This window comes from Lactuca virosa, chromosome 1, assembly GCF_052849685.1.
Source record: "Lactuca virosa cultivar CGN04683 chromosome 1, Lactuca_virosa_CGN04683_v6, whole genome shotgun sequence".
Classification (NCBI taxonomy): domain Eukaryota; kingdom Viridiplantae; phylum Streptophyta; class Magnoliopsida; order Asterales; family Asteraceae; genus Lactuca; species Lactuca virosa.
Genome location: NC_136426.1, coordinates 300,363,671 through 300,374,330, shown reverse-complemented (window position 1 = coordinate 300,374,330; position 10,660 = coordinate 300,363,671).

Genomic DNA, 10,660 nt, shown 5'->3' with positions numbered 1-10,660 from the left:
TAGTGACATGAGTGTTACATCTTTTCCTAACATAAAACATTAACCAACATGTATCAAGACCATTGCCCAACATATAACAATGCAAACATCACCTCACTCCACCCCTTACCCCCTACACACCCCACCACCCTACCTCCCCAATAAATTTCGTTCACCTCCCCTCCTCTCTCTCTATCATCATCTCTCACTTCATCTTCTTCATTCCTCCATAATCCTCTCAAGAACAAGTTCAAGTATTGCAAAGATCCATCCCTCCAAGTTGGTTCTTAGGAATTTTGGTAAGCACTCCTTGTTAATCTAGTGTTTTTATACACATTCATACTAGTTTTGTTACATTTACACATATTTATATGTGTTATTATCCATAGGGTAATACCATCTTCAAGAGTTCTTCAACCATCTTCAAGTGTTCTAAGCTTGAGGATCTTCATCTTCATCTCTTTATCCACTAAGAAATCCACTCAAGGTGAGTTCATACCCCTTCATTTTCAAGTTTTTCTAAGTTTTAGGGGGGAATAAAAGTAAACAAATCCCATTTGGATGATCTAAAGGCTTTGTAAACTAAAAATAAAAGTTAGGTCACTAAAACATATCTAAGCTTAAAAATCCGATTTTTACAGAAAAGTTGTGATCTGTTCACGGTCTGTTTTAGTCTTCTTAAACTTAATATATTTCAAAACTACTCAACAGGAAAATAGTTCAGGTCTATACCTTGACAACTCGCACGCGCTCATACAATTTTTCTATAATTTATAGTGATTTTTACAAAACTGCCTATCATTTCAGAACATTTTTCGGACCAGACTGTATAAATGAACATTTTCACTCTGGTTAGGAACCACTTCAGGCTAGGGAAAAATATTATAGACAAAGTAGACTCATTTTCTAAGCTCTGAGAGTTTATGGATCCAAATTTTGACTTACGATGATTTTTCTATAATCTTTCTAAAAACATGGACAGAAAAGTCAAAAACTAGAAATTGTCTTTATAATACTAAAAGTTCTTATACTTGTGTTAGATGTAATTTTATATGATATATTCTTTTAAAACATCTAGACATGTTAACTTATATGTATTTATATATATGATTATATAAATAGTCTTGACAAACAAACATAATAAACTATAATTGGTATACTTTTGGGAGTCACAAACACTACACTATCAATACGAAAGAAACATATAATTATTTAAAGGTATGATTATTGTTGGATTAGGTGTCTAAGCCCATAACTATAATTGGTATGTACTTGACCCGAGAGTAGCATGGTCCATTTGGGTTGCATATCACCACGACAATTTGATAGGATGGACTTTTGAGAATAGGTTATTTATTATTTATTAATATATTATAAGTTTTAATATATTAATATGAAATCATATGGTTTAATTAGTATTGATCAAGAATTAATTTGGACTTAATTTAGTGATCAAAAGAGACTAATTAAATTAATGGAGACTAATTGTGTAAAGTAGTTATATATATGTTTCTGGGCTTATGATACATGATGGACTAAGTTTATGGAAGAATCCATAAAGAGTTAGCCAACTTGAATCATGCATCATGGATAATAAGCCCAAGTGTATGGATTAGGGTTTACCCATTACTCTTGGATTTCTACACTATATATATGACACCCTATAGCCTAAAATTGGTTGCACAAGTTTTTCTAGAGTGTTCTTGGAGAGCCATAACTGATTAGTGTGCATAAACTCTCTTAAAAGTAATCTTTTGTCTAAGGTGTGTTGTGAACCATTTGAGGTGCAACATTTGTGGCACTAAGTTATTAAAGGCCAACCACAACATGTTCTACAAGCTACATAAAGAGGTAAACTCCTAACTAGTATTTTATGTTGTTTATGTCATTTGTATGCTAGCTGTAGGCTTAATGCATTGGAAACAATATTGCATGTATAATTAGAGAAAACATAGATCCAAAGCATTTAGGGTTGTATGTGCACCATAGGATGTTGTAGTATACCAAAACCCATCATATATGTCATTTAAAAGAAAATGGGGTCATAGTTCACGTAAATTTGTTGATGCTCTTGTGAGACATTCACTTCACCATACCTACCTAGTATACACTTTAAGTCCTGCATTATAACCAGAGTCTCCTTGAGGGAGAGCGAGATAGTTTTGTATAGATCTATACGGGATTGAAAACCCCGCACCTCATCTGTTAGCTATAGTTGGACCGACAAGTCTAGGGTGACAAATGTCTACCAGCTCCGACGCATGCAGAACATCGTTCAGGTATATCAGTCATATTAGCATGGTTATAATAACTCACATAGGGATTAACAAAACTACTCGGTTTACGGGGTAACATACACTTAACTTGTTTTATAAAAATATTAAACTACATACTATTTATCAGTACAATATTACTTACATTTTCGGTCTTAGGGTATAAGACTACAGTTCATATTTAAGAAAATATTGGATTTTCTGGAAACATACAAAAATCATTTTACAAGAAATCCTTACAAATCCTTCTCTCACAAAATGCTTACGAACTCACCAACTTAATTTTTAACACTTTTCAAAATCACTTGTATTCTCAGGAAACCAGTAAACAGGTATTCAAACATTTTGAGGGCAAGTGGCGCTGCATCATGTTTTCTACTTTTTAGTATTTGTATTTAACTTTTGAGTAAGCAAATTTTGTAAAAAATTTAAACTTGTAATCTCAATGAATGATGTTTGGGTTTCTATGATTCATTTATATTCAATTGTTATGATACTGTACATGAAGCCACTTCATCCGCCCCCAGACGTTTCCGCCGTTTTGGTTTGGGGGTGTGATAGAATTCATAGAGGATCGACGAGTTGGGTCGAGGTGTCCCTAGTCTGTTAAAAGGAAGGACTTGACGAGTTCAAGGATGGACTCGACGAATTGATTTGAAGAGTCATGATTCTGTTGATAGGAGGAATTCGATGAGTTCATGAAAGAACTCAATGAGTTGGGTCGCAATTTCAGGATTTTATGATTTATGGAACTCGGCGAGTTGAAGGGCCAACTCGGCGATTTGAGTCAACTCGAAATGTTGACTGTGACTTTGACCAGGATACTGACTTTGACTTTGACTTTGACCAAAGTTGACCCTTAAGGGGTTATGAGTCCGAAAGGGAATTAAAGGAAATCTTTTAGGTGTAGGGTTTGAGTTGGGTTGATTTCAGAGCCGAGAATTTTTACGCTACTTTATAGCATCCGAGGTAAGTTACCTTCCAGTAGAAGTGGGTATAAGGCACTAATGTCGGCCCATTAGTAGATTCTTATAGTAGATGATTGTCTTTGTAATAATAGTCTGGTATGCCACTATATGTTATGCTTATGTGCTAGTATGCTATGTAATTATGTGATAGTGGTAGGAGGGGTGGATTAGACCTCATAACCAGTTGAGATAAACTGGAGGGCGGTTCGGGCATCAAGATATGCCTGACAGTATGATTATGATATGGTATTATGTGATAGTGGTAGGGGTGAAATAGACCCCGTAATCGGTTGAGATAAATCGGAGGGTAGGTCAGGCACCTAGATATGTCTGGCAGGGTAGATCGGGCACCCCAATATGCCTGATAGGGGTAGGTCGGGTACCCCGGTATGCCTGACATGGGTAGGTTGAGCACCCAGGTATGCTCAGCAGGGTAGGTCAGGCACCCAGATATGCCTGACAGTAGGTTTATTATATGGTATATGGTATGATGGGGGAACTCACTAAGTTTTGTGCTTACGGTTTTTAGTTTTGGTTTCAGGTACTTCCAACTCGAAGGGGAAAGGGATGGCTTGATCGCATCGCATCACATTATGACTTTCCGTATTAGTTATTTTGGGATTATGACTGTGATAACGATTTATTACGTATCGTGGATTGCACAACTAAACTATCTTTTGTTTTCATGGTTTTGAGAAAATGAAATGGTTTGCTTTATGATTGTTAAACTTAAAAATGTAATTTTTGGTTTGTATTTTTAAGGGTGTTACATTATCACACATCGCAAATTTTAAACCACTGGAATTAATCCAAAACTACAATTGAGCTCTACAAATTCTTAGGCAAGCAATAATGAGAGTTTATTATCTTTAAACACAAAATAGAAATGAGGAGATAAAGCATATAAACCACTTATATATATATATATATATATATATATATATATATATATATATATATATATATATATATATTCAAGGGATGATTAAGCCTTCAAAATGTAAAAGACTTGAAAGTTAACAAGCTTGTTAAATGCTTATTTAAAATGATACAAAGCTATAAAGAAGCTTTGGTCGTAGATGTTGTAACTAACAATTTTACTTATATCCGTTATGTATAAAATTAACAAAATCGTCGATTAGATCAATACCCCTTGTTTGTTTTTTAGGGTTCTTGGCTAGTTATAAAACACGATACAAAAATACCGAAGTTGACCTTTTGAGAGTTTGAACCGAAGAAAGGAACCGGAAACCTAGGCACCCAAGTTACGGTCGTTTTGGTTAATTAAATTTTATGTCAATTTCGGCCGAATATATTATGCCACCACAAATTTCATTGATATTAACATTTTGGTATTGTTTTCTAAAAGTGAAAACAGGCCAACACATGAACCAAAAGAAATCATGTCAGATACATTTCCAATTGACCTTAACAGGATAAAAAAAGTACTCAAAATTGCCATTTGTCACCCATGCCTATGAAGGGTTTTGAGCATAAAAAACAATCATATGTGTGCATGTAACCCTAAATAAGATCTACGTTTTCTCTTATTGAACATACAAATTGAACAACATCATGCAAACCCTATATCTATGTTAAATAATCGAAATTCACATAATAAAGGGTTATGAAACATACCTTTGATTTTTATATTGTAATAACAATCCAAAACCCTGTAGATCTTGAAGCTTGAGAGCAAAGGTCACAAGTGTAACTCCTCTAATGAATCACAAACACACTTAGCAAGAAGTTGAGATAAGAGAGGGAGGAGGAAGCTTCAATTTTCGGCTATAACTCTCTAGGGTTTCTAGTATGCAGAAATTGACAAGGGAATGGTTCTTTATATAGTGAGGTGACTTAGATCCAAAGCCAGGGTTAGGATTAGGAAACCCTAATTGCTTTGCGTAAGGACCAAGCAAACCCTAAACCTTCCATCCATAAGCCCGTGGACGAGAATTATAGGGCTTCTCTAGAAAATTTCGTCCAAGCCTCTTTAGGAGGGTTCTAGAGCTTATTTCCTCAACAATCAATAAATTGCCAAACAACACCTGCATTTTTAATTAATTCAATTAAGAATTAATTTTTTATTAACTATTAATTAAATAATATGATTTCTAATTAATATATTATTTACATAATACATTCATAAATCATTCATTTCAATTTATTAATCAAATTAATAAATTCTTCATATTTCTCAATTAATCATCCTATCTAGTTTCTAGTATGAAGGAAACCAAAAGGACTGTGCTACTATCAATTCAAGTATATACCAATTGTAGTTATGGAATTAGAAACCTAATCCAACAGTCTCCCACTTGGATAACTCTAATAACTATAGTTTCCAGTATAACTTCAAAAATTGATTAGAAATTTGTAGCTTTCAAAGTCGTTGTCGAACACTGAACCAGTCAGTTACGTGTCCTACGATAAGTGATCAAATATTCCTCCGTTCTACAAGATATCATATAGACATGAGAAATGGATTATAATCAATCTCTCTGTCCAGGATTTGTTTCCCGATTTCCGATTTATGACGACTGAAATCAGACTACTATTTGAACACATCAATTTAGTCCAGGTTTGGCGAAGCCCTTCAGATATCGACATTAAATCATCGAGGTGCCCACAAATATCGCTTTTCCCATTAGGGCAAAAGGAACGGATAAACTTCGACTTATCTGCTTGCACTATTCACTAGTCAGATCACACACAACAATAAATTTTATAACATCAAGTTACTAATGCGTATTATCAATGCACAACCGACTTGTAAACAACAACTCATATATCTTCATTTCAAGAATATAAGATATTATCGTCTCAAAATTACTGATGATAAAATCCATGAAGTAATTCTCTGAGCGTGGGTTTATCCAATACTGAAAATCCCCATTTTCCAAGTACTCATGAACTTTGCAGAAAAACCATTGTTATGTCTAAACCCTTAGACAATCTACAATTCAATTCATGACAGTCTTAATTGGCTACTTACTTCCAAAAGTACGAGCAACTGTGGATGTTTGAATAATCCAATTATTTGGAAAGTAAAACATGTGAAGTGAAACACAATAATAACCTAACTAACTATGGTCTCAAAACTATTGAATATAAATAAAACTCTTATTATTTAATCACCATATTAATTACCCTTTATTCATTGTATAATGTTTAGAGTAATCAACTAAACATTTGAATTAACATCAGTCATGCCATGTTATAAACATGCATACTATGTCTCTCTATGTGTTGGAACCTGAAAGTGAACCTCTAGCAATCCTAAGTATATATTCCGAAGTATGTTGGTTCCGAAGGAAGATGTAATCCGGAACATGTCTGGAGCTGGAGAAGAGAAGAGGATAAGCATTTTGAAGAGGAACACATTCCGGAACTAATCCTGAAGTCCGGAATGTGTAGTGGTCCGGACCAAAATCTTCATCTCCGGAATAATACTTTTCCGGAATGAAGTCTTTATGTCTTTAGTGCATTTATTACTTTTGTCTTGTATTTGATGTAACGTTTCATAGGACTTAGTCTAAAGTTACTTTAGGACAATCTGAATGTTAGACTTATGTCTTTTGTCTGGTCCTATGTAAACATCTGGGATAATTCATTGTAACATTCACTCCATTAAATAGGAGCTTTCAATGCAAGTCAACTACAGATCTTTCACTCACTTTTGGCATTTACTCTTATCACATTAAAAACATTCTTTTTGTTGTTCATTTATTAACTTTACTTTGATCATTATCTACTTGTTCTCAATTAATGTCTTGATCATTTGTTGAACTGATCATCTAAGACTTGACTGGTCTTTCCAGTCTTGAATTGAACATCCATTATCAAGCAGACATTGATCTCAAGCATTCACTCAAGGTTTGAGTTCTCAAACCTTGTCCCTGCGCATAGATCTTGTTCTCAGAATTGGTATCAGAGCTCGAGTGGTTGTCCTTTGAATCCATAAGATTAGATTATAGTTGGTTTGAATTTACCTTGGTATTTCAACCATTTCTGTGTTAAGGATAAAAGTTCTTCTATATACCACTTAAGCTTGAAGATATCTTGACTTCAATGGCTGCTTCAAATCCTCAGCAAATGATTTCAATGCAAATCGAAAATAGCGTGGGTGGCCCTACACGTGCCCCATTGCTAGTTGTGGAAGAATATGATCATTGGAATGTTAGAATGGAAAAGTTTTTACTATCCAAAGAGAAAGGTGAACAAATCTGGAGATCCGTCAAAGAAGGCCCTCATGTTCCCGTAAGAACAGTTGTAAGAGATGTAGCTGCTCAGATCATGCAAGAGGATGAAGCTCGTCCAGCCCCTCTAACTGCAGATGATATTGAAAAGCTGCATGCTGATCAAGTTGCCTTCTCATAAATGGTGTTTGGTGTTCCTCCATCACTCTTTGAGCACATCAAGTTATGCAAATCAGCCAAAGAGATTTGGGAAACTCTTCAGGATCTGATTGAAGGATCCGAAAATATGAAGGACAAGCGCCTCACCTCGTTTGTCAATGACTTTGACACCTTCACCACTACTCCATGTGAATCTGTAGCCTCAACCTCTAACCGATATCGAATCGTTGTCAATAACATGACTGTTCATGGGATTGTTCGAACTCCTCTCGAGTACAATCTCAAGTTCATTAACAGCCTTGGTAAAGGATGGGGAAATGTAAAATCCTGTCTTCAAAGAAATGGTTCTTTAAAAAAAATTGAAACTCTATCAACTTTTTGATGAGCTTCAAGGACATGAATCAAACGTTGCTCAGACCATAAGGGAACTTTCCGGAGGACCACTTGCTCTCGTCAGTTCCTTTGAATCAACCATTCCGAACTCACCTAGTCCGGAAGCCTACAAACCCACTGTTCGATTAACTCAGTCATCCTTAACCACCTTACCCACACACATCTATTCTGACGATGATTCCGAAGCCTTGGATTCCGAACTCCGTTTCCAACAAGAGTTTGCCTTACTCTCAATGAAATACAAACGTCCTTTCAATCCCTCTTACAAACCATACCAAAACAGATTCAGTGCTCCTCACCAAACACATCCTCAACCATATTCCGCTTCGGAACCAAAACAAACCTCCGAAAATCCTCTTGCATACAAGCCTAACCTCACTAAACCAAACTCCGCTCCGGAATCTTCTCAAAATTCCAAATCAGACAAACCAAAGATCTTGTGTCATAAATGTGGTCATGCAAACCACTTTTCCAAAGATTGTCTTGCTGATGCTCCACAAAAACCAAAAGTCAAAGACTTAGCTTACTATGTCCGAAGAGCACAAGAAATGGCTGAAAGTGAAAAGGCATTTGTTACTACGGTTTCAAGAGATGTCGAAGGATATTGGTCATCCAGAGATGATGAAGATTTGGTGACTGAAGAAACATGTGTTTGATGGCAAGACAAACGGTTGAATGTGATGAAGGCTATGTTGGGTTTTGAGCATTCTAACACTCCTATGGTGTACATGCAACCCTATAAACCTTGGATCTATGTTTTCTCTATTATACATGCAAATATTAAATATTCCAAGGTTTCATCCTAACTAGCATATTATGAAGCACCTATACTACAAAGTTGTAGTCAGAGGACATACCTTTTGATGTAGCTTGATGTCTTCAAGCTTTAAGAGCTTAGCCCCAATAATGTGGAAACCTCAAATGGAATCACAAATCACCAAAACACCTTGGAAGAACTTGAGAGAATATGTATGCACACTAAAATCGGCCCACTCTTATTTTGACGTACTTTTGCCAATTTTGTGAGCCAAGGACCCCTTTATATATTATGGAGGATTAGGGTTACATCCATGTAAACCCTAATACCCATGGCCTTTCATTTACATTGGATCCATGGGTTAAAAGCTCCATGGACCATCCATGAAAGCTTAGCCCAACCTAAATGAAATTGGCCCATTCCATATATATCAGAGTCCATATTTAATTAGTTCTTTTTGATCACTTAATTAATTCTAAATTAATTCTTGATCAATACTAATTAAATAATATGATTCCATATTAATATATTAGAACTTATAATATATTAATATAAATCATAAATATACTATTCTCAAAAGACTATCCATATAAATTGTGCCGGTGAAGTGCAACCCAAATGGACCATGTCGGGTCAGGTCAAGTACATACCAAAATATAGTTATGGACTTAGACATTAATCCAACAGTCTCCCACTTGGATAAGTCTAAAACTATTATTGAGTATGACTTCAAAACCTAACTGGCAATCATAGCTCTTAAAGCCGCTGTCGAACTCTGACCTTGTTAATGACTTGTCCATTAGATAAGGGATCATATATTCCTCCATTCTAGATATCATATGGATTGAGACATGGATTATAATCATTCTCTCTGTCCATTTGTTGTTTCCAGATTTTCGATTTATGATGATTGACTGATTGAACAAATCAAATCAGTCCTGGCTTGGCCAAGCACTCACATGTGTCATCGCTAAATCATCGAGGGGCCCACAGATATCGCTTTTATCCCAAAGGTAAAAGGAATGGATAAACTTCGACTCATATGGCTTGTTCTACTACTTGTTGAATCATACACAAAGGCACGTTTTATAACATCGAGTTACCAAATGCATTTTCGTGCAATCAATGTATAACCAACTCATAGTAACAACTCATATCTCTAGGTTTGAAGAATATAAGATATTATCGTCCCATGATCACTCGTGATAAAATCCATGAAGTGATTCAAATGAGCGCGGGTTGAATCCAATACTCAGAACTTATGAGCACTCATGAGTGTTGTAGCACCACCTTGTCCACCAACTTGGACCTCTACAAACCAACCCAAGACAGTCTTGATTCATATCTACTTCCAACATATGACCGACTGTGGATGGTTTGAATAACTTAATCATACAGGAAGAGCGACTTAGTTATTCTGGAAGTCAAAACATGCAAAGTGAAACACAAGAATAAATGAATCAAGTATGGTATCAAACCCTATGAATATAAATAAACACTTTTATTTATCACCATACTGATTACTCATTATTCATTGTTTCGGTTTTATCAACTTTATACTTGAATTAAAAACACTAGTTGTCCCATGCTCCAAGCATGTCCACTATGTTTTTCTTAAACAATAGCTTTGCCATACACCAAGTATGCACTCTATGTTTGTCTATGATCCTTACTTTGTGAAATAAACCAATTGAACATAATTTCAATGATTCTAATTTCACACTCCCAAATCCTTATCGAAAAATGTGAGAATTTCAAATTCCTATCATTTATCGAAATCTGTTTAGATTTTAAACTTATATGCACTGACCCTCCTGTAATGAATATGTACAAAGTCACAAAGACTTGTCAACAGTCATTATAACGTATTCCAATAGAGATCAACTCCATGGAAACTAAGTCTCATATTCAAAGTACATTGCTTTGGACATG